Source organism: Melanerpes formicivorus, unplaced genomic scaffold (assembly GCF_026170545.1).
Source record: "Melanerpes formicivorus ecotype bairdi unplaced genomic scaffold, bMelFor1.0.p_v2 SCAF_100, whole genome shotgun sequence".
Classification (NCBI taxonomy): Eukaryota; Metazoa; Chordata; class Aves; order Piciformes; family Picidae; genus Melanerpes; species Melanerpes formicivorus.
In genome coordinates, this window is record NW_027142452.1 from 1096863 (window position 1) to 1119968 (window position 23106).

The 23106-nt window shown below is 54.7% G+C and overlaps 1 protein-coding gene across 26 annotated transcripts in view; it reads left to right on the forward strand.

The window, feature by feature from the left end:
• The first annotated feature begins 3486 nt into the window (after positions 1-3486).
• Positions 3487-23106, forward strand: part of MAPT (microtubule associated protein tau) — a 66781-nt gene continuing 47161 nt past the window's right edge. For 9 of the 26 annotated variants that reach the window (XM_068166449.1, XM_068166452.1, XM_068166454.1 and 6 more), the window contains exon 1: positions 3527-3630. The gene's annotated coding sequence lies outside the window, so the exon portion shown is untranslated. Of the gene's footprint in view, positions 3631-3659; positions 3934-4151; positions 4422-6842; positions 6928-23106 lie in introns of those variants that run through there. The other 17 variants (XM_068166443.1, XM_068166444.1, XM_068166440.1 and 14 more) reach the window with 10 other exon arrangements.

A 23106-nucleotide genomic window follows, 5' to 3' on the forward strand; every position in this document is an offset into this window, starting at 1 on the left:
CCCTAGCTTTCTTGTACCCCCCTTCAGATACTGGAAGGCCACAAGAAGGTCTCCTTGGAGCCTTCTCTTCTCCAGACTGGACAACCCCAGCTTTCAGTCTGTCTCTGTAGCAGAGCAGCTCCAGCCCTCTGATCATCCTTATAGCCCTTCTCTGGACACATTCCAGCACATCCACATCTTTCTTGTAGTAGATATGGATCTCCCACCTCGGGGAAGTCTTCTTCCACCTGGGGGGAGTCTTCTCCCCCTTTGACATGGACACTCAGGCCACCTTTCTGGCCCTGCAGGGTGCTGAAGAGGAAAAGCCGGATGTAGATTTGATTATTTCTTAGCAGTAATCTTATTTGCCAAGCAGATCCATGTGCTGCTGTTTCTCTGAACACACAATTACGCAGCAAGAGGCTGGGCCTTTGCTCATTGTGCCTTTAGGGCTGCTGCTGGGCCCTGAGCAGCTTATTTTCAAGTGCTGTGCCCCGGGGCCAGGACAGGAAGGTGACTATGGAGGAGCAGCACTTGAGGCTGGCAGCACTCTGGTCTGCTTAATTCTTGACTAGCCTTTGCAAACAGACCTCCTAAATGACCAGGGTGTGTACGAGTGGCACTGCCTGAACATCACCTGTGACTGGCTAATGAGGTGTCCCCAGTCCAGAAGGGCCTCTGCTCCTGGTGGGCTGAGAAGTCAGGCAGTCCAAGCTGAGCTCTGAGCTGACTTCAGGAAGCCAGGTGTCATCATCCTGAGTACTTTGTGTTAAGAAAGGAGGGTGGGGAGTCTCTTTTGGTTCTGCCACCTCTAGACAGAGTCCTGTTAGAGGATTCTGAGCTGATCCACAACCAGTCTGGTGCTCCTGGTACATCTGGACTGCCTGCAGGAAGAGCTGCTGTTCCAGAGCTGGAGTCTAGCTGCTTGCATCCTAAGCTCAGCTGCAGCTTGTTCCCTGTTGCCTCACAAGGATGGATCTCCTTGTAGTGCTGTAGTAGTTACTTTACAATTCCCAAAGCATTGCTATTGGTTTTTTTTTTGGAGAAGATGTGTCTACCCTGGGGAGAAATATCTAATTATTCATAGTGGGTCTTTCCTTGCTGAAAAAATGGGCAGAAAAGAGGCCTTCCTCTGGTTCTAGCTGCCTTGCCTGTTCCTGTTGACCTGAAAAAGCCCTGCTTCATGGTGGTGCATATTCATGAATCCACTTTGCTTCCCCTCAGGACTGTACTTTGTACTTCTGCAGTTATGGATACTGTAGTAAGAGAAGGGCTTTGGCTGTTCACAGGGCTGGCTGTGACAGCCAGGGCTTGTGACAGCTGTCTCAAGACACCTTGAGACCTTTATTCCAAGCTAAGATGGACCATTCCCAACCCTATCTGCTTTTAAACCCCTCTGGTGCTGTAGATTCACATGCATTTCTCTCTATCCCTCTTGAGCTTTCTCTGTCACAGCCTCTGCCAGAAGCCTGTTCTTGGGCTGGACACTTGCCCTTGATTTACACCTCACTGTTTCTTAGGTAAAACTGAAACCTGGAGCCTGTCTGGCAGAAGATCCCTCCTGCAGTTTCTCCACTAAATCCAATTGCCAGGGATGCTAAGCCCCTAATGCAGGGCAGAAGTCCAGCGGAGGCATCTCCACTGTGTCCAGAACGTTCCCAAGCAGAGCCAGAGCATCCCAGCCCTCCTCCAAATGAAGCAAGCCAGGTGAAGAGGAATCTTTAGGGGTTGCAATTTGATTCTCCAGCCTCATCCTCCACTTCCTTGTGCTTCAGGCTGGGTTGTGGGTCCTGTATTGGGGAGTAAGGGAATCCCCAATGCCTCAGTGATTAACATGTCACCTGGTGACTCCTTCCCACAGGTATCTGCTGAACCAGATGCTAATTCCAGCTGCCCACCCCTGTTCCTCCATGCATGCTGTGGAATCCCATTGCTGTTGTACATGCAGCTGGAGGTGTGTGGTTAATGGCTGCAGAGCTTCCTGCCCTGTGTAGGAGGAGGCTGCTTTCTCTTTGTCAGAGTGGAGCTTACCACTGGATGAAATCAAACCTGGCTGGCTGCACACTAGCTGCTGTCAGGGGGCTGGTGAGGAAGGTAAGGAGATGCTGCCAGCAGTTAGTGAGCTGTTGGTCTCTTCATCTCCTTGGATACTGAGGACAAGTATTCCAGTGGGCTTTTCCTTCCCATGTAGTGGCTGACTTCTGACAAGGCAAGCCTTCATTTCATTGTAAACCCCACAGGTGCTCAGGAGGTGGTCTGCTTCTTGCTTACTCCCTCTGTGATACAAGCCAGTGTGCCCCAACTGCTCCTGCAAGCATCTCCCAGCCACTCGATGCAGAATGAAGTCCTCCCACACTTACCCTGCTAAGTTCTTGGCCCCCTGAGTGGTACTTTTCCAGCAGGTTGCTTCACATCTCATAGGAATAAGACCAAAGTTAACAGCATCACATATCTGCTCCCAGCATTCCCCTCCTCCGTTCCCTGTCTCCCTACTGCATTTCATAGCTGTGGTCTGGCACCAACCCACACAGAGTGGGGTGGGGGTGTGTGGTCTGTGTGCCATCCAAGAGCCTCTGCCACACACACACACTGTGTGTTCTTGGGCATGCTGAGGGCAGCTGAGCACAGCTGGACCCGAGGTGGTGAATCCAGCTCCTCAAGCAGGGTCTGTGAGGTCCTGGGAGCAGGTCCACAGCAGGGCAATGAAGGCAGTCTGGAGAAAGGTCTGGTGAAGAGCAGCTGAAGAATTTGGACTGTTCAGCCTGGAGAAAAGGAGGTTGAGGGGAGACCCTCTGCCTCTCTACAGCTCCCTGAAAGGAGGTTTGAGATGAGTGAGGTTGGGCTCTGCTCCCAAATAACGTGCCAGGACAAGAGGAAGCAGATACTGTGATACTGTGGGATATTTGGCTCCTGAGAAGTGGATGAGGTCTGTGGTGACAGGTTGGACTCGATGATCTTTGAGGTCTCTTCCAACCTGAGTGACACTGTGAAGTTGCACCAGGGGAGGTTCAGGTTGGGTTTTAGAAGACATTTCTTCACTGGAAGGGTTCTCAAAGGCTGGAACAGCCTCCCCAAGGCAGTGGTTGAATCCCCATCCCTGGAAGTGTTTGCGAGAGGCAGAGATGTGGTGCTGAGGGATGTGGTTTAGCTCCAGCCTCGGCAGAGCTGGGAGAGCGGGGGGATTGGATGACCTTTAAGGTCTTTCCCAAGCAAAACGATTCAATGAGAACAGGAGCCAGGGCTGGGAGAGGAGATGTGCGCCATCACCCTTGGGCTGGCCGGGCAGAGGCTGGCGCCGGACCGCAAGACCCCCGGCAGCTCCGAGCACCTAACGGCGCCGGGGGCCGTAGGGGCGGGCGGTGCTTGAGCGCCCCCTGCCGGGTGGGGCCGCCGCTCCCGCTTCCCGCAGACAAAAGACGGCGGCGGCTGCCCCTCCCTCGCACTGCGCATGCGCCGAGCTGGCTCGGGGACAGCGCTCCTTTGGGGGGGAACACGAGCTGCCCGGCGCATGCGCGCTGCCGCTGTGGGGGGCGCCCCCCCGCCGGCTCGGCGAAGGTTCCGGAGCTGGCGCGCCCGCCCCCGGCCCGCCCCGCCCGCGCCGCCGCTGTCACTCGCCGCCCGGCTCCGGTGCGGACTCCCCTGCAGCGGCAGGTAGGGCCACGGCCTCCGGGAGCGCGGTGCACGGGGAGGGGAGCGGGGCGGGGGTGGTGGTTGCCGCACGCCCGGAGCCCCTCGCCTTTCCCCGCCGTGCCGGCGCTGCGCTTCGCTCTCTCCGACTTGAAAGCGTGCAGCGGGGTGGAGAGAATAAAAAAGGAAAGCAACGGAAAAAAAAAAACCCACCCCAAACCCAACCATTTCCACCCAAAAAATCGCCGCGGAGGGGCGTGTCAGCTCCGGTGCCGGTGCCGCGGGGCGAGGGGCGGCCCCTGCGGCAGCGCGGCCGCTCGGCTGCAGGTGCGCGGCGGGGCGGGGGGGGTGGTGCGGAGGGACCGAGGGAAGGAGAGAGGGGCTAGGAAGGATTATTTCTTGTTTATTCATCTCCCCCCCTTCTTTTTTTTCGCCGTGGGTTTTTTTTCCCCACCCCGTTCCCAGCGGCAGGTGGGGCTGGGGGCTATGCCGGCGGGGCTGCGGCAGGAGGGGTGGGCAGCGCCTTCCCGCCCCGGCGCGGTGCCATCTTCTGCATCGCGGGGAGAGGGAGGGGAGGCGAGGGGCAGCTGTAATTAACGAGAAAAAAAGAAAAAGGGAAAGCAAAAGGGAAAATAGTCAAGAATAGTGAACGACGAGCAAAAAGCATCTCAGAAAATGGAGCTGTCCACGCCCAGGCTGAAATTTCGGGGTGGCAAACGTTATTGAGGTCACGGTGCCCGGAGTTGCCTTGCTTTGTTGCATCCCTCAGATGCCCGGCCGAAGGAGCCTAATATTTAATGCTGACAGCACCCGAGGTGGGTTCCTGCGCTGCCAAACCCGGGGTGTACCCCAGCCCGGCTGGGGATGCTGTCGCCGAGCCCGCTGGGCTTGGGGTGGTGCTGCTCGGCGTAACTGGTGGTGTCGGCGGTCCCTGGACATGCCTCGCACCTCGCTGCTGTCCCCGTGGCGGGCTGAAATTGACCCCGTGTCGATTTCATCGGTCTCTTTCCCTGCTGCTCGTTCTTTCTTGTCCTAAAATGACACCAGGCAGGGCGTGGGGCTGGCCCCCCTTTGGGCTTTGCCTTATTTTCTCTCCCTTTTAGCAGCTGGCTTCGTCTTTGTTTTAAGTCCATAACTTCACGGGCATGAAAGAGGAAGTTTTCTTGCCAGGTGTTTCCAGATGTGCAGTGTGTTGCACCTGCCCTTCTCGCTCGGAGCAATTAATCCCACGAGGAGCAGAGACAGCTCATTTCGGGTGAGGGATGGAGGTTTTTGCTGCATCCCTGCCTGCCGTGGCAGCACAAGGTGGGGGAGAGCGGGGGGGGGGGGTTGGGCTGGCTTCGGGAAGATGCTTTTTAACACCTAGCAGTGCATCCCCGTTGTTGGTTGAGTGAGGGCAGCTACCATCACTTTAAAGGGAGTTTCTCCTTCCATTTGCTGGTGGTACCACCAGGCGAGGTGCAGCAGCTCCATTTGCAGCGAGAGGCTGGTTGGAAGGAGCAGCTGAGATGAGCTAAGCCATCATCACTTCAGCAATTTGCATGCAGCGTGTTCCTGGGCTGCCCTGCGTTTATCTGCGTGGATCTGGGCAGATGTCTGACTCCTGTCTGAATGAGTGGAACAAAATTCACTACTGAGAGGCATTAATCCCTTCTGTCAGGCAATGGCTGCCCTCTTACCTCCAGTGAAGGGTTTTGCTGCCAGTGCCTCAGGTGTGGAGTCTTTCCTGGGTTTCTGTGTGCAGTTCAGTGTTGTTGGGGTGTTTGGTTTCTTTGGCATATATATTTATTTGTCTTCTTCAAGGTGGTCAATCAAAGCAGGTCTCAGCTGGGCATTTGCAGGCTTCCCTTGAGAGAAGGGAAATGACAATCTGTCTGTAGAAATGAGAGCTAGTCTAACCCAGTTACACCTGAGGCCCTCTTGGTGTGCAAAATGGTTGGGTTTTCCCCCTACCCTCTGCTCTGAGGACAGGCTGAGGGAGCTGGGGCTGTTCAGCCTGGAGAAGAGAAGATTCGGGGGGGACCTTAATGCTGCCTTCCAATACCTGAAGGGAACCTCCAGGAAGGCTGGAGAGGGACTTTTCATCAGGACAAGGGAGGAATGGTTTGAAGCTGAAGGAGAGCAGGGTTAGACTGGAGCTTAGGAAGATGTTCTTCAATATGAAGGTAGTGAGACTGGGACAGGTTGCCCCGAGAGGATGCTCCCTTTCTGGAGGTGTTCAAGGCCAGGTTGGATGAGGTCTTGGGCAGCCTGTTGTGGTAGGAGGTGTCCCTGCCCATGGCATGGAGGTTGGAGCAGATGATCTCTAAGGTCCCTTCCGTTCTCTGATTCTATGGTGCACCACCTAAGGAGAAAAGCAAGGTGCTGGCTGACTTACCTGTAGTGCACAGAGGTTTTTCAGACAGCCAGTTCTCACTTGATGAGAGGATTAAATGTGATCTTCTCATTCTTGCCCTAGATAGAATGACAGTGTTTGGGAGGAGGCAGCATAATTCCCTGTGCCATTCCCCAGTGTTAGCAGAGGTACCTCAGGCTGCCAGATGCTCTTGGGAATTAAGGCTTGAGGACTTGAGAATTAAGATGAGATGGAGTTTGGCTTTTGAGCCCCAACTCTTGTGCTCTGGGGAAATGGGAAGCCTGTCCCATGAGTTGGTAGCTTGGGGCTCCATCAGGCTTGGTTGCAGCATGAGAGGGGCTTAGGATGATTGAGTCTTGGAACACAGAGCTTAAAAATGAAAGACCTGATGAGGAGCTCTGTTTGTTTGAAAGGGTTGTTGGGCCACTAGTCTGTGTGTGGAGGTGTCCAGAGCTGTGGGTTTGTCTTCATCTTGCACAGCAAGATGGCCAGGAGCTGACCCTGGAGAGACTGGAACTAAACCAGCTCTGCCTGCTTCAATGAGTGAAAGTGTGAAGCATGCTTGTCCTCGTGGGAAGCCTCAAACAAAGACTGTTTCTCTCTGGGAGAGGACTTTCTGTTCAGCTGGAGGACAGCTCAGTGCTGCCCTGCAGCTTTCAGGTGAGCTTGTTGCAGAGGTCCCATCTGACAGGAACCTGAGACACACGGAGATGCTGTGGGCTCTGCCTGGGAGGGCAGGGCTGTTAGCTGCTCTAGGGGCAGGTGGCAGCACTGATAAGATGTGGACACTTATCCTTCATCAGCTGGGATTAGCTGAGATGAGGACAGAAGTGGCAGGACCTCCGTGTGCCCTGTGGAGAGCTCCTAGGGGGAGAAGATGGGTCTGGTCCCTTCAGGTGACACAGGTGCAGCAGTAGGGGGTTGTGTTCCTCCCTCCCTCGTTACTCGCCCTCCTCAAGCACTGTGTAAGTATTCAGGGCTCAAGCTTCTAATCTACTCTTCCTCAGCCTGCATCATCTCCCCTGTGTCACTTTGCTGCCCTCTGCTTCCAGTCTTCATTCAGCCTGCCCCCTTCCCCCTGTGCTTGATGCTTTCAGCAGGACCAAGTGCCCATATTTCTGTCCTGCAGCTTTCTCCTTTCCTTCCCAAAAGCTATGGGGGAGGCTGCTCCCCTGGCCAGGAGACCAGGCTAAAAATGAGGGAAATGAGACACTGCAGCTTCTCTTTTCATGTTGGGGCTGAACCCAAGTGTCTTGGGACTCTTGTAGCATGCCAGTAAGGTGGGTGTCAGTCTCCTGCCTTGTTCCTCTGCTTGATTTTGAAGAGCCATGTTCTTCACTGCATGCTTCTTGATGGGTAGATAGAAGTGGGTAGGTTGAGATTGGAGGTGAGGAAGTTCTTCCCCATGAGGGTGATGAGAGCCTGGCACAGGTTGCCCAGGGAGGTGGTGGAAGCCTCATCCCTGGAGGTGTTCAAGGCCAGGCTGGATGTGGCTGTGAGCAACCTGCTGTGGTGTGAGGTGTCCCTGGCCATGGCAGGGGGGTTGGAGCTGGCTGAGCCTTGAGGTCTCTTCCAGCCCTGACAATTCTATGATCCATGTTGCATCATTGTCTTTTTCTCAGGGGTTTGCCAGCCATGGGGTTTGGAAGCATTTGGGAACCACCTTGCTCCTTGTGTGTTTGCTGGGGCTGAGCTGAGAGATTCTCACCATGTAGTAGTGGAGGAGTGGAGCAAACTATTCCTTGGTGACGTTTGTGTCCTCATTTGCAAGTCGGGCTTTGCAGCATGCTGGGGCTGGTAGAAGCAGCTGGGGAAAGCCACGTTGGAAAGGCTGCTTTGGAGATGGTGCCTGTGCTGTTTCTTCTGAAAGCCTGTGGTGGGAGTAGCTGATTGTCCTGACAGGTACAGCACCACCTCGGGAAGGGCTGTGCCCCTCGGGGTGCCGCTGTGCCCCGTCTGGGCACTGGCATCGCTGCTGGGATGCTGCTGCTGGGGTTTGTCCACATCCAGGCTTTCAGACAAACCCCTTCTGGTTGGCAAAGCATTGAAAATTGGATCATGAAGCAGTGTCTGAGGGGAAGTGCTGAGGGTGGCCCTTTCCTCTATTCCCACCCCCCCCCAGGAATGTGCCTGAAAAGCTGGAAGGAAGGTGGAGGTTGGAGTTTATCTGGAGCAGAGTAAGTTCCTTTTGCCAGCCCAGCCTGCAGAAGAGGCTTGGTTGTTGCCTTGGCATCTTTGGAGGCAGTGCTGCTAATTTAGCTGTAGCAATGCTCTGACAGCTGATCATAGAATCAACAAGGTTGGAAAAGACCTCAGAGATCATCAAGTCCAACCTATTACCTAGCACCTCCTGACAACTAAACCATGGCTCCAAGTGCCACATCCAGTCCCCTCTTGAGCACCTCCAGTGGTGGGGACTCCACCACCTCCCTGGGCAGCACATCCCAAGGGCCAATCTCTCTTTCTGGGAAGAACTTTCTCCTCACCTCCAGCCTAAACTTCCCCTGGTGCAGTTTGAGACTGTGTCCTCTTGTCCTGGTGCTGCTTGCCTGATGAATTAGTCAAGAGAGAATCAGGGCCCTGGCTTCCACCCAGCCCCCAGTATTTCCCAGTTTGCTTAGCCTTCTGCTTGAGGTCAGCTGGCTGCTGGGTTGGCTTACTGCTTCCTAGACTGTCTGTAGGTGTGGGGCTGGGCTGTGGGAGTTGGAAGCTCGTAGTGAGGTGTCCTGGACTCATGATCAACTCGTGGATCCTTCAGCTGGCTGATGCTGAACGTGTCAGGGCTGTCTCTGGAGCTGCTGCTGGAACGTGGCACAGGTTTAAGAGGGTGATGGCTCTGCACACAGACAGAGCAAACAGCCCCTGAGCAACAGGGTTGTGTGTGCTGGGTGTAGGGTTTGAGGACTGCAGAGCTGGGTGGTCTCTTGTAAAGCACTGTGAGCCCTTCCTGCAGAGGCAGGGTGGAGCCTTCCAGCTGTGTGAGAGCAGCTGGGGCTCTTGAACAGAACCTGGGAGCGTTGCTTGCCCTGTGTGCCTGCCCTGTAGCCCCATGGAGGCATCTCAGCTGTGCCCAGCCTCTCTTCAGGGAAGCAGCAGCTGATGTCTTGGGAGAAGGAGAGCAGCTCTCAGGGATCTCTCATTGGCTCTGCAGTGAGAGCTGGATTGGGTTTCTGCCTGGCTGGGGCAATCTCTGCTCCCCTCCACCCGAGATTTTCCTGCTTACCCATGGTGCTGAGAGTGGAGGTGGGCTGGCACGGTGTGTGGGGCTTGCTCTGAGGGCATGGCCTTGCAGCTGGGGTGCTCAGTGCTGCAATGTGCCAGCAGGGCTCTGCCTACCCCTGCAAGACAGAAGGGAAGGGAGATAACTGCAGAGGTAACTTGAGCTGGGTTGCTAATCCTCGCAGGGATGTTCCCACTCATCTCAAGCCAGTCCTGGGAAGGGATTGTAGAATCACAGAATACCAGGTGGGAAGGGACCTCAAGGCTCCAGCCTTGCCAGCCGTGGGAATGAGAGAGCAGATCGCCCAGGAAGCTGCTCCAGCAGAACTGGGAGCGTGGTGAGCAGCTCCCAGAACTCAGGTGCTGAGCAGAGCTGCTCAGTGCAGGCAGCCCTGCCAAAACCTCGCAGAGCACCAGGCTGGCTCAGCCTTGCCTGAGCTGCAAGGATCCCTGCTGGAGTCTCTGCTCTGTGCAGTGTAGCTCCTGCCTGGCTTTCTGGCATGCCCAGCAGTCAATCCTGAGCCACCTGTGCAGATCTCCCCAGGATGTGGTGGCTATAGCAGAGAACTGGGGCTCTTTGGGTACCCCCTCCTGTGGTTTTGAAGGTGGCATGGCTCTGCTGTGAGGGACTGAGCAGATCTCTTCTGGCAGCAGGATTGGTCTCCTCCATCTGCACACTGGAGCTTTGTTCTGCACTGAAACCTGCCACTTGCAGGCTGGTTTTTCAAGTGCCTGTGGAGAGGTTACACTGGGGTCTGGAGGAGATGTACCTGTGCCCTTAGACTGAAGTGGGTGTTCTCTGCAGATCTGATGAGCCCTTCATGCCCCTCAGGACTCAATCCACTGAGTTGTCTCTTCCCCTTCCAACCAGTCAAGGCAGTCATCACCTGTGGTGGGGCTCCTCTTGCCAGGGCTTTCTTTAAATACTCAAGGAAAGGGAGCACCAGGGGATACCTTCTGTTGAGCTAAGAGGATTATTGCTGCAGTCAGGCTAATTATTTCCATCTTTGTGGCCTCCTCGCTGTACCTGCCCTGACCTCTCTTCCTAGAGCTGATCTGGTATTGCTGCCTGCCCATCTTTGCCCTCCCTCAGTGGGGTTCCACCATCAGGGCCCTGGGAAGGCAGCAGGTTATGCCTGAGCTGTCCTCTGGTCACAGCATCTGCGTGGCTTCAGGTGAGCTGTGACTTGGCTGCTGTGATGATGGGGAGGAGGAAGGTGATGGGGGAATTACCAAGGGGGGAAGTTCAGTCCTGAGGGGCTGTGAGAGCTGTGAGGAGCAGCTGAGGGAACTGAGGTGGTTTAGTCTGGAGAGGAGGAGGCTGAGGGGAGACCTCATTGCTCTTTACAGCTCCCTGAGAGGAGGTTGGAGTGTGGTGGGGGTTTGTCTCTTCTCCCTGCTCTCAGGTGATAAAACAGGAGGAAATGGCCTGAAATTGTGCCAGGGGAGGTTGAGGTTGGTCAGAAAAAACTTCTTTGCTGCCAGAGTGGTCAGGGCTTGGTCTCTTCTCCCAGGCAAGCAGCACCAGAACAAGAGGACACAGTCTCAAGCTGTGCCAGGGGAGGTTTAGGCTGGAGGTTAGGAAGCAGTTCTTCCCAGAAAGAAAGATTGGCCATGGGAATGTGCTGCCCAGGAGGTGGTGGAGTCCCCATCACTTGGGGGTGTTTAGGAAGAGCCTGGATGGGGTGCTTGGTGCCCTGGTTGAGCTGATCAGATGGTGCTGGGTGAGAGGTTGGGCTGGATGAGCTCTGAGGTCTTTTCCAACCTGGTTAATTCTACTCTATTGTGTAACAGGGAGGGGGTGGAAGTGTCCAAGAAACCTGTGGCCATGGCACCTGGGGAGATGGTTTGCTGGCCATGGTGGGGTTGGGTTGAAGGTTGGACTGGATGGTCTTGGAGGACTTTTCCAACCCAAACAATTGTATGATTCTGTGACTGTAAGGGACAGATCACCCAAGTCCATCGGAGGAAGGGCTCTGTTGAACCCTGCTCTTCGTGGAGAAACTTCAGCCCTCAAAGAGAGGTGATGAAACCACTCCTAGCCTTGGCTTTGAGTAGCCTGTGTGTGACTTTGCCCACCCTGTGGTGCAGCCTTGCTGGGCTTTCTGCCATCTGTCAGCATTTCACTTCATGGCTGCCCATCAGCTCCCGTCCCAGGCTGTCTGCCTGGCAGTGCCTGCTGTAATTTCAGCTGGATTTCAGCAGAGTGTCAGGTCACTTGCTGCAGAATGAAATTCCTTGAGGTGTTTGTAAACAGCTCAAAACCAAACAAACCCTCTGAAGAAGCCTCTCCTGTGATCCTTGAACATGTCCAGCTCAGCAGTGTCCATGTTTGTGCTGACCTGCAGATCGTAGTTGAGATAAATCAACTGCTTTCCATACACTGGAAAGAAGTGGTTGCTAGGATGAGCTTTTGAAGCTGAAACTGGAGAAACAGGGAATGTTCAGGGTGCTGAAATTGCCTGAGAAACCTTTAATCTTTTGTCTGATCAAGGCTTGATTCTGTGATGCTGTCATAGAGCTGCTGAGGCTGGAAGAGACCCTTGAGGTCATCCAGTCCAACCACGCACCCAGAGCTCACAGTCTCACCCCTGCTGCTGAGCCACATCCCTCAGCACCACATCCAAGTGTCTTTTAAACACCTCCTGGGATGGTGACTCCACCACCTCCCTGGGCAGCCTGATCCAGTGCCTGAGAATCCATTCTGGGAAGAAATTTTTTCCTCATATCCAACCTGGACCTCCCCTGGCACAACTTGAGGCTGTTTCCTCTTGTCCTGTCACTCGGTGCCTGTGAGAAGAGACCAAACCCCACTTGGCTCCAGCCTCATTTGAAGTAGTTGCACAGGGCAATGAGGTCTCCCCTCAGCCTCCTCTTCTGAAGACTGACCAACCCCAGCTCCCTCAGCTCCTCCTCATAAGACTTGTGCTCAAGGCCCTGGGTGCACTGGCTTGGCCATGCCATGAGGATGTGGATGTGTCTTGCTCCCAAGCAGCTCTGCTCCTTCCTCTCAGCTGTCACTTCAGGTCAGCTTCTTGGTGCAGGGAGCTCCTCTGGCCAGCTGTGCACATTCTCAGTTGAGCTGAGGGCAGAGCAGGTCTGTCACTGGCAAGAAGAGAGGCAGAGTGATGGGCAAGCAGTGTTTGTCTTGGTTGGCTGCTCTGGCTTCACACATCGGGTGAGCCTGTGGCAAGAGGGTGAAGGACTCCACTTGGGCTCTCATCAGGCTGAGGTGCAGCAAGATGTGAGTGGAAGGAAGACAAGAAGGGGACCAAAGAGCTGGGAAAAAGCTGTCTGAGGGTTGGAGGGGATGTGTGCATGCTTGCTTCTCCATGGGTCCCTGTCCTGGGAAGGGGCTGTTGGACATTGGTGACTGGAGGTATCGTAGTGGGAGGTGCAGGAGGCTGTGGAGTGATCAGCAGCATGGCAGTGTCAGAAATACCTGTCCAGGCTGAGCATTTGCTTACACTGGCTTCTGGGGGACAGAATGTTCCTGTCCTGGTTTGCAGGACTCAAGGTGAGTGTGCTCCTTGTGTGGTTAGTTTGAGGACACAGCAATGGCAGAAGGGCTGTGCCAGAAGAGCCTTCCTCAGCTCCAGGGCTAGTCCTGGGATGAGCTTCCTGGAGGGTGGTTTGTGGCCCTAGGCTTTGTGAACTCCCTGTGTGGGTGAGGAGGAGATTCTGCATAAGTCTGCAACTTTTACCTGGAAGTGTCCTTCCTTTTGGTATGGTGGAAGGAAAAGTTCTCCTCCCCTTCTGCTCTGCCCTGGGGAGGCCACATCTGGAATATTGTGTCCAGTCCTGGGCCTCTCAGTTCAAGAAGGACCTCAGGGAACTGCTTTGTAGAGTCCAGTACAGAGCCACAAAGCTGCTGCAGGCAGTGGAGCATCTCCCTGTGAGGGCAGGCTGAGGGAGCTGGGGCTTGGAGCTAGGAGCAGAGGAGCCTGAGGGGTGCCCTCATTGCTGGTGATAAAGATATGCAGGGCAATGGGGGGAGGATGGAGCCAGGCTCTGCTCAGGGATGTCCAGTGACAGGACAAGGGGCACTGGGGGCAAGCTGGAGCAGAGGAGGTGCCATGGGAGCAGGAGGAGAAGCTTTTTCCCTGTGAGGGTGCCAGAGCCCTGGAGCAGGCTGCCCAGAGAGGTTGTGGAGCCTCCTTCTCTGCAGACTTTCCAAACCCAGCTGGATGTGTTCCTGAGGGACCTGCCCTGGGTGATGCTGCTCTGGCAGGGGGGTTGGACTGGGTGATCTCTAGAGGTCCCTTCCAAGCCCTGCCATTGTGTGCTCCTGGGAAGATGTCCCCATGGCTCCTGTTCCCTTCCCAGTGCTGACCCCACCGTCTGCAAAGTGCTGACAAACTCTCTGCAGGTGCTGAGGATTTTATTACCCTCCCATTGCAGATCCTGGGTGTGATGGGGCTGGGACTGAATTACCTTGGTGGTTTCAGGTGATACCTGTGATGGAGCTGAGTGGTGTGGCTGTGTTACAGGGTGGAGCTTTGTCTGCTCTCTCTGCCAGCAGCTGCAGCTTGTGCTCTCCCACCTCGGGTGTCAGCGAGCCCAATGCTGTAGTTGAATCCAAAGCCAGAACTGCTTTTTGTGGTTCACTTTCAGCTCCCAGTTACTCACTCCAGCACAGGAGGTTCCACCTCAACGTGAGGAGGAACTTCTTCACTGTGAGGGTCACAGAGCCCTGGAGCAGGCTGCCCAGGGAGGTTGTGGAGTCCCCAGCCCCATCTGGATGTGTTCTGTGTGACCTGTGCTGGATTCTGTGGTGCTGCTCTGGCAGGGAGGTTGGGCTGGATGATCTTCAGAGGTCTCTTCCCACCCCTAACATCCTGTGATTCTCTGAATTGTAGGGCAGACTTCATCCTCAGCAAACTCTGCCCTCTGGAGTTCCTCCCTTCTGGGTGGTTTTGCCTACTTGCCTCATCAGCATGACAAATGCTGCTGCCCTGGAGCTAGCTGGAGGGGTTTGTCGAGGCAGCTTTTAACGATGGGCACCTCCAAATGGCACAGAGGATGACATGCTTGTCCCTCCTGCTGCAATGATGGAGGGCCTAGCAGGCATGTGTAAGGAGGAGTAAGAAATGCTGCTGTTGGGTGCAAAAAGGGAGCACAGGTAGAAAGCTCAGCTGAAGGTCTGCTGCTCAAGCTGTGGTGATGCTTGTGGGCACTGCCCATCGGTAAGCAAGAGGAGAGATTCAGGAAGGATGGGACCAAAATGAAGGTGTTGGACCTGTCCTGTGACAAAGGGAGTGACTCTGGGGCTTGCCAAGAGGAGGCTTGCAGTGGTTGTGGATGGGTGATCTGAAAAGGGCAACTGTGAGAAGGAGGCAGCCTACCACAGTGCTCCTGGGCTTGTTCTTGTCCTGAGCAATGGGCACCTGCCAGGCCTAAGCACCATGTGCTCCTGTGGCCTTGCTCTCTTGTCTCCTTGCTTTTCTCATCAATCTTTCCTGTCCCTATCCTCTTTTCCATCCATTTTCAATCTTGCCTGGCAGACCCACACCCATGTCCTTCTGCTCTGCTCCTGGGAGCTTCTTCAGGAGGCAGCTGGTGCTTGCCTTGGGCATGAGCTTGGAACTGGGCTCGCTGAGAGCAAGATGGGGCTCAGCACCCTGAGGGATCTTCCAGCCTTGGGAATCCCTCCTCAGCAGCTCTGCTGAGCTGTCATCACTGGGTTTGTAGCCTACTTGGCATGAGTTTTGCCTTTCCCCCTGTTCTGTGAGAGCTGAATTACCTTGCCAGCTCCTTCCTTCCTCCAGGTTCCGCCAGGCAACTGGTGGGGGGAGAGAGTCATGAAGACTGCTTGGTGTGATGACACTTAGTAAAGCTTAATCTCTCAAATATGTCACTGCTTTTGTTGTGCCTAATCACAGGGTTTATTGTCCCTGCTGTCTGAGGTCCCTGCTCAGCTTCCAGAGTGTGTTTCATTAGTCACTGTCACTCAGGTCCTCCCCTTACGGAGGGCTTTTTGGCTCCATGGCTTGGTTTGCTCTGTCAACATCCAGAAGCTTCTTGGTGCTTCAGTACTTGAGCAGCAGCATCCTGTGCTGTGGTGGTGGCAGAGCCTGTGTGCAGCTGAAAAGCATCTTACCAAGCCCTGGTAGCAGAAGAGCTTGGAATGGCCTGGGTGAGACAGCAGAGAGCCCTCCGTAGCAAGAGGGAGCTGGGGGTACCTGGGTGATGCTGAGGGGGCATCCAGGTGTGTAAAATCAGGTTTGGGATGGATTTGGACTCACTAGGCAGTCAAGTCCTGTGGTCTGCAGAGAGAGAAGTGCCCTGAGCACTTCCCATCTGTGAGAATGAGCAGGCTGCAGTGTCTGGGGCTGGCTTTGCTGCTGCCTCATCTCGCTGTGAGAGCAGAAGGCAGCGTTTCCCCACCGCCAGCAGCCTGCTCTCTGCCTCCCTTGCTAAGGAATGGCAAAGCTCTGCGGCTCTAAGTGTGCCCAGAACCTCCTCAAATAGTCTGTTTGTGCACAGCCATAAAGAAAGAGGCTGAAATCCCAGCATCCCTGCTTACCCCAGCCTTTGTGTTAGGGATTTAGAGAGGGAGCCTGTGACCTTACCTACCAGGCTGGATCCTTCGTAACCCGAGAGCAGCAGGAATATTATTTTAAGCAAGAAGTAAGGCTCTGAAGCTTGCTGTCCCTTCCTGCATATCATCCCTGTGACAGCAGAGCTGCTTTTAGAGCTGAAAGGGGATGAAACCCCTGAGCACCTCATTTATTTTTAACAAATGCACTGGGGAAGATGCAGTTGGACTTCCTCAGCTTGGGGCAGTCTGAGATGTGGAGCACTTCCACTCCTCAGCCTGTGGAAAGGGAAAACAGGCCCCAACTGGGCTGCCAGCTGGTTTCCAGGGTGGATTTAAACCACATGGATTCTGCCTCTTGGATTTGGTTTTAAGCTGGCTCCCCCCCCACACACACTTTTAGCCTTGGGGTTGGGAGGGGACAGAATGGTTTTACAACTCCTGGGCTTGAATTTATGGTCCAGGTTCCCCTGTGGATTGCCACTGTTCCTGCTGCCTGCATCTGCTTTCCTTGCCAGTCTGCTCCTTGGCTTCTTAGTGAAGCTAAAATCGAGGCAAGACAGATTGCAGCCTGATTGCCATCCCAAGTGGCCCAGACGGGGCCAAACCCAGCTGGAGGGAGACATCCAAGTGCTCCACAGGGACGTGTTTTGTGTTGAAGGTTTTCCTCTGCTAGTTCATCCTTACCTGACAATCCTCCTCGTGCCTCAGCAGGGTGCAGGCTCTGCTCCCTCAGTAGGAAAAACAAAGGGGCAAAGGCAGCTCCTGTTGGGTTTTTGGTTTAGGAGCAAGAGCTCTGGCTCTCACAGTTGGAAGGGACCTCTAGAGGTCATCCAGTCCAACCCCCCTGCCAGAGCAGCATCACCCAGGGCAGGACACTCAGGAACACCTCCAGCTGGGTTTGGAAAGTCTGCAGAGAAGGAGACTCCACAACCTCTCTGGGCAGCCTGCTCCAGGGCTCTGGCACCCTCACAGGGAAAAAGCTTCTCCTCCTGCTCCCATGGCACCTCCTCTGCTCCAGCTTGCCCCCATTGCCCCTTGTCCTGTCACTGGACATCCCTGAGCAGAGCCTGGCTCCATCCTCCCCCCACTGCCCTGCACATCTTCATCACCAGCAATGAGGGCAGCCCTCAGGCTCCTCTGCTCCTAGCTCCAAGCCCCAGCTCCCTCAGCCTGCCCTCACAGGGAGGCTGCTGTGACCCTTCTGAGGGAAGAATGTTTTTCCTGCTGTTATGCAAGAGCGTGAGGAGGGAGATGCAAATGTGGTGATGAATGTCCTATTGTTTGTGTCTTTTGGCCTAGACAAAAAATCAAACAAACCAACCCAAAGGCATTCAGGAAACACTCTCTGACTTTTGACCCCATCTGAAGTGTCTCATAGTCAGGAAAAGCAAAAATAAAGCAGAAAAGCCAAACAGGAGCCAAAATCACCTTCTGTGAGCCCTGTCTTGTTGCATAGTGACTGCTGGGGTGTGGGCAAGTCCTGCTAAAGCCCCAAAAGCTCATGAGATCTGGCATGTTGGTTTCTTGCTAGGGTAAGGAACCAGTGTGGCAGGAAGGCATCACCCTTCCCTGCCCTGTAGTTATAGAGAGATAAATGCTCCTGACAGAGCATCCTGCTGCCCTCCAGTGCTGTCTCTCCCCTTTGGCTTGCTGGAACTGAATCCCATGAGGCCAAAGGGTGTCTGGTGCCCAGTTTGGGTGGCAGTGGCTGCAGGCAATCTGTGGTGATGGTCTGTGACAGCAGCACGGAGAGACCTTTGTTCTGCTGCTGTGGCTTTTCAGGCGAGCTGGGGCTGCCTGTGCCTGCATGTGTGTGTCTGAGACACTTGTCCTGGGCTGCTCCAGGGGTGCCTTAGAGCTGCCTTCCAGCACCTGATCCTACAGGGAGGCTGCAGAAGGACTTTTCCTGAGCCTGTCTAGAGACAGGACAAGGAGGAATGGTTTGAAGATGGAGAGCAGGGTTAGACTGGAGCTTAGGAAGAAGTCCTTCAGTATGAGGATGGAGCGACTCTGGAATAGGCTGCCCAGGGAGGCTGTGGCTGCCTCCTCCCTGAATATAAGGCCAGGATGGATGAAGCCTTGGACAACTTGAGCTAGTTGAGAGGCATCCCTGCCAGGGCAGGCAGGTTGGGGTAGATGGTCTCTGAAGTCCCTTCCAACCTGAGCCATTCTGTGATTCTCACTGCTGCTGAGGGCAGTGGGCATCGCTGCTCAGCCCAGCTGCCCAGACCCCCTCCCTTCCCTGTTCCTTGGGGCAGTAGTGGAAGCCTCTTTGCTGTACCACACTTCTGTGTGGGCACTTTTGCAGCCAGGAGCTCTGCAGGCTTGCATCCCATGGAATTCAAACAGTTCTCCCTGGGAAGACTCACCTGACTTGGCTTCCTCCCCAGGACAGGCTTTCTGTCAGTGCAAGAGCTGCAAGAGCGATGCCAGCTGCGGTGGCGTGACAGTAGCTGGAGCAGATGGTGCTGTTGTCATCAGTTTAATTTCTATCCATGTGTTGAAACAGCTCAAAATAACTTTCAGAAATGGAGGCCCAATCTGAGAAGACACCTTGCATGGTTTCCTTGCCATGAGAAAACCTCCTGGGACATTGGTGTCCACAGCACTTTGCTGGCTCTGTCGCATCCTCCCCTCCCAGGGTCGCTCACCAGAGCTGTGCCAGGAGGAGCTGTCTGTGTTTAATACCTTCATTACTGTGGCAGCATTGAATATTCAGAGAACTTCTGAACGTTGTCAGCTCTGTGAAATCAAAGCAAGAGGAGCAGCTGAGATCAAAAGTAAGCAGCAAACACCTACCTCGTGCCTTGGCAGCGTCTTTATACAAGCCCGGCGGCAAAACCCGGAGGGGCTCAAGGTGTGGCTGGTGCTGGCCTCCCACACTGCCACAGACAGCATCAGGGAAGTGTTGAGGTTGGAAGAGACCTTTGAGATCATCCAGTCCAACCATTCACCTAGAGCTCCCAATCCCTCCACTGCTGCTGAACCACATCCCTCAGCACCACATCCATGAGCCTTAAATACCTCCAGGGACGAGGACTCCACCACCTCCCTGGGCAGCCTGTGCCAGTGCCTGAGAACCCTTTCTGAGAAGGCTTTTTTCCTAATATCCAACCTAATTGTCCCTCCTCTGCATTGGTGCTCCAAAGCCAGGCTCAGAGAATCCATGGCACCACTGCCATGCACAGCTTCTGCTTGTGAGGGCTTCAGTTTCTGCTGGTTTAGTGCCTTGAAGCGTCTGTCTTGGTGGGATGTTGGAGGTAGGGTAAGGAATAAGGACCAAGCAGTGTGAGCTGAGCCTGGTTTGCAGCCTTGCTGTGCCCAGTTTTGGGGTGAGGTCCTTGTGCTTCTTCCCATGATCAGGATAAGCAATAGCCATGCACCATGGGTCTTGCTCCTCTGCCTGTGGCAGGGGGGTTGGAGCTGGATGGTCCTTGGGGTCCCTTCCAGCCTTAACAATTCTGTGATTCCACCATTCTGAGGCTGAGGAATCTGCTCTTTTTTTTCACCATGTGGTTTGAGCCCTTCCTGTGGTGCTGTTAGCATCTTGGTTGAGGTGATAGGGCTAGGGGGAATGGGGCAAAACTGGAAGTGGGTAGATTCAGATTGGATGTTAGGAAGAAGTTCTTCCCCATGAGGGTGGTGAGAGCCTGGCACAGGCTGCCCAGGGAGGTGGTGGAAGCCTCCTGCCTGGAGGTGTTTGCAGCCAGGCTGGAGGTGGCTGTGAGCAACCTGCTGTGGTGTGAGGTGTCCCTGCCCATGGCAGGGGTTGGAGCTGGCTGAGCCTTGAGGTCCCTTCCAATCCTGGCAGTTCTATGATAGCAGTTTCCCAAATCTTTGAGTCCATTTACAGGTGCAAAGGAAGTTTCCTCCTCATTGAATTCTCTTAGCTTAGGCAGTGTCTGGTTGCACACTGACCTCTCTCTGTGTCACCACCCTAGCCCCAAACACAGCAGCTTCATCTGGAAGGAGTGAAGGGGAAGGAGATGGTGCACAGCCTGCTCACTGCCTGCTCTGAGGCCAGCTGGCTAGAGCAGCTCCCGGGAAGTTCAGGATGTGGCCCTTCCCAGGGCAGGAAGGCTAAATGCTGCTTGTGTGTCCCTGGGGGCTCTGTTCACTGCAGCAAAGGTGGCTGTTTTCTCCTGCAGCAAAGGAAGGGAAGACTCTTGGGGCTGGCAGGAAGGCAGCTGTGTACTGCAGGGGCAATCTTTGCACTTAAAAGCAGAGCATTTAAGTTCAGCTCTTGGGTGCAGAGTGTGCCCACGGCGGTGTGCGCTCCGCAGGCGGCTCGGGGCTCCTGTTTGATCCCGTGGTCACACCAGGCTTCAGGCATTGCTCTAGCCCCTGGCTTTGGTGCACCAAATGGATGCTGGTTTGTAAGTGTGCCACCACGAGCTTGCCTGCAGAGAAGGAAAAGGAGCAGAACACTTTGCTTCTCCCACAGGCAGTTGCCTCTGCTGGGTCCTGCAGCGCACGGCCGAGCCGCAGAGCGCTTGGTTGTGAGGTGGAGATGGTGCTGGGGAGCTGAGGGAAGAGGCACAGCAGAGCTGCTCTCGGGGAGCTGCTGTCACTAAGCTGGTAGGAACACCTTCCTCTGCTGCTTGGGTTGCTCACATCCCACACTTGCTGTGTGGAGGGAGCGCCGGGCTGAGCGCTCAGCCTCACACAGTCTCCCCAGCCAGCGTGGGCATTTTCACCCTGCTGTCTGCCTGAGGCTGCTTGGTGTCTGGCTGGCTAGTGAGGAGCCACTTTGGGGGATTTCTCAGTGTGGTGAGTTCAAATTACCCCCTCCAACTAATTTGGAGAATTACCCCCCCAGAAATAAAATTGCCAGAGCAGCTCAGGTGGAAGCAAACGAAGCTCCAGCCACAAGCCAGCTAAAATCAAACTAAAATGTGCAATGCAGTGAAAGGTACAAAATACACAATGCTTAGAGGCATTTACAATACAGAAACAACACAGGAACCCCCCTGGACAGAGTGGCATCCTGGCCTGGATCAGGAATGGTGTGGCCAGCAGGAGCAGGGAGGTCATTCTGCCCTGTGCTCAGCACTGCTGAGGCCACACCTTGAGTCCTGTGTCCAGTTCTGGGCTCCTCAGTTTAGGAAAGATATTGAGCTGCTGGAAGGTGTCCAGAGAAGGGCAAGGAAGCTGGGGAGGGGTCTGGAGCAGGCCATTGGGATGTGCTGCCCAGGGAGGTGATGGAGTCCCCATCCCTGGAGGTGTTTAGGAAGAGCCTGGATGAGGCTCTTGGTGCCATGGTTGAGTTGATCAGATGGTGCTGGGGGAGAGGTTGGACTGGATGATCTCTGAGGTCTTTTCCAACCTGGTTAACTCTGTATTCTGTAAAAGCAGGGGGTTGCCAGCAGCTTCCCTCTCTCCTCCCCCTTCCCCACTGTGCAAGGGAAAAGAGAAGAAGAGAAAAGCAGGGAGCAGCTTGTCAGTACTTAGCCACAACAAGCATGCAGCCAAGGTCAGCAACAGCCAAGCTAAAGCAAGCAGCTGGCATCTGCTGGAGCAAAGAGCTGAGAGAAAGTTAGTTTGTACAACGAACTTTGTGTTAGTTATCAGAGCAATGAGACTGTTTAGACCTCACTGATTTTCTTTCACATCCAGTGGTAATTTATTTACATCCTACCACTTTCCCCCCAAGATCTGGGGAAAGATTTCCTGGGCATCAGCCTAAACCTGCCCCACTCAGCTCTTGGATTTGAGTTGCATCTCAGAAGCACACCGGGGAGGCTGCAGCGGTGCTCAGTGTCCTCCCAAGGTTGCTGTGCTCAGGGGCAAGGGGTGATCCTTATCTGCCAGCTTCTCCCTGTCCTGGGATGTGTTGTGGTACCCACTGGAGCATGAAATAATTCCTGTCACTGTCTTTCTGACCTGGTATTTATGGAGCAAATTGGGGTAACCCTGAGGAGCTGCTGGCCTGGCCACCCTCCTAGTCCTGCTCGTGGCAGATTGCAAGTGGCCACCGACCAGATGAGCCCTGCCAAGCTGCTTTTACCACCCACTGCTTGTGGAGGGACCTTCCTCCACTGCTTATCATGGGAGCAGTTCCCTGTCAGTGACAGAGGAGCCTGGCAGCTGGCAGCTCGTGGGGATGGGTGATGGGTGGCTGTTTGTCTTCCTTCAGGCAGTGCAGTCCCCTCAGGGAAGAAGTTTCTCCCTCCTCGTGGCAGGGTTTGATAGCCAAGGCATTGGGCAGTTCTGATGGGGTGGAATTCTGTCCTGCTGTCCACTGCCTGAATTCAGTAAGACCCCAGTGGTGTTTCTGGGAGCTTTTCTTCCCTCTTCCCCCATTCCCCATCCAGGCACACAGCAATATTACTTTTCTGCTCTTGCTGGAAGGTTACATGCAAAGAGTACCTTGCTTTGGTGCCCTCAGCATGAGCAGGACATGGACCTGATGGAGTAGGTCCAGAGGAGGGCCATGAAAATGATCAAGGGGCTTGGAGCACCTCTGCTACAAGGACAGGCTGAGGGAGCTGGGCTGGTTCAGCCTGGAGAAAAGAAGGCTCCAGGGAGACCTTAGAGCAGCCTTCCAGTACCTGAAGAGGGCTACAGGAAGGCTGCAGAGGGACTGGTTTGAAAAGAGAGGAGATTTAGGCTGGATGTTAGTTCCTTAACATGAGGCTGGTGGAACACTGGAGCAGGTTGCCCAAGGAGGTGGTTTGGGCCCCATCCCTGGGGATGTTCAAGGTGAGGCTTGATGGGGCTCTGGGGAACCTGATCTAATGGAGGATGTCCCTGCTGACTGCAGGGGGCTTGGACTGGGTGACCTTTGGAGGTCCCCTCTGACCTGGGGTAGCGAGCAGGTCGGGGCAGCAGCTCCTCCAGGTAGCTGGTGAGGATGTCCAAGGGCTTGGCTGTGCTGCCATGTGCACAGCAGCTCGGCCACATCTCTGTCTCCTCCTTTGGAAGGCAGCAGAAGGGCAACACCAGGCTGCCACCATTTTCAATGGAGTCAGCCACGAGTGAACCAGCTGGAATGCTGCTGAGCCTGCCTTGAAACCTGCAGCAGCAGGGAAGATGCTCTGATTTCCAGCAGGATGGGCTGAGCCTGGGATGGGAAGAGTCAAAGGGAATTAGCTGGTAAATAAGATCTCCTGCCTTCTTTTTGATCCTCTCAATGTGTTCAACTGCTTAAAGGCTTCCCAAGCAAGCAGGATTTTCGGGGAGGAAGATTGTATCCACCCAGAGACCATCTCATGGCTCTGTGAACTGCATGATCCTCTAGCAGGGGGCAGGGAAGAAATCCAAAGGTAGCCTGGTAAATCCCTACCAAAGAGGCTTCTCTTCCTCCTCTTCACAAAGAGCCTGCTGAACACACAGGGCAAGCTTTAGAGCTGCTGTTGCTGCGTTGTTGTGGTGGTTTTTTTGC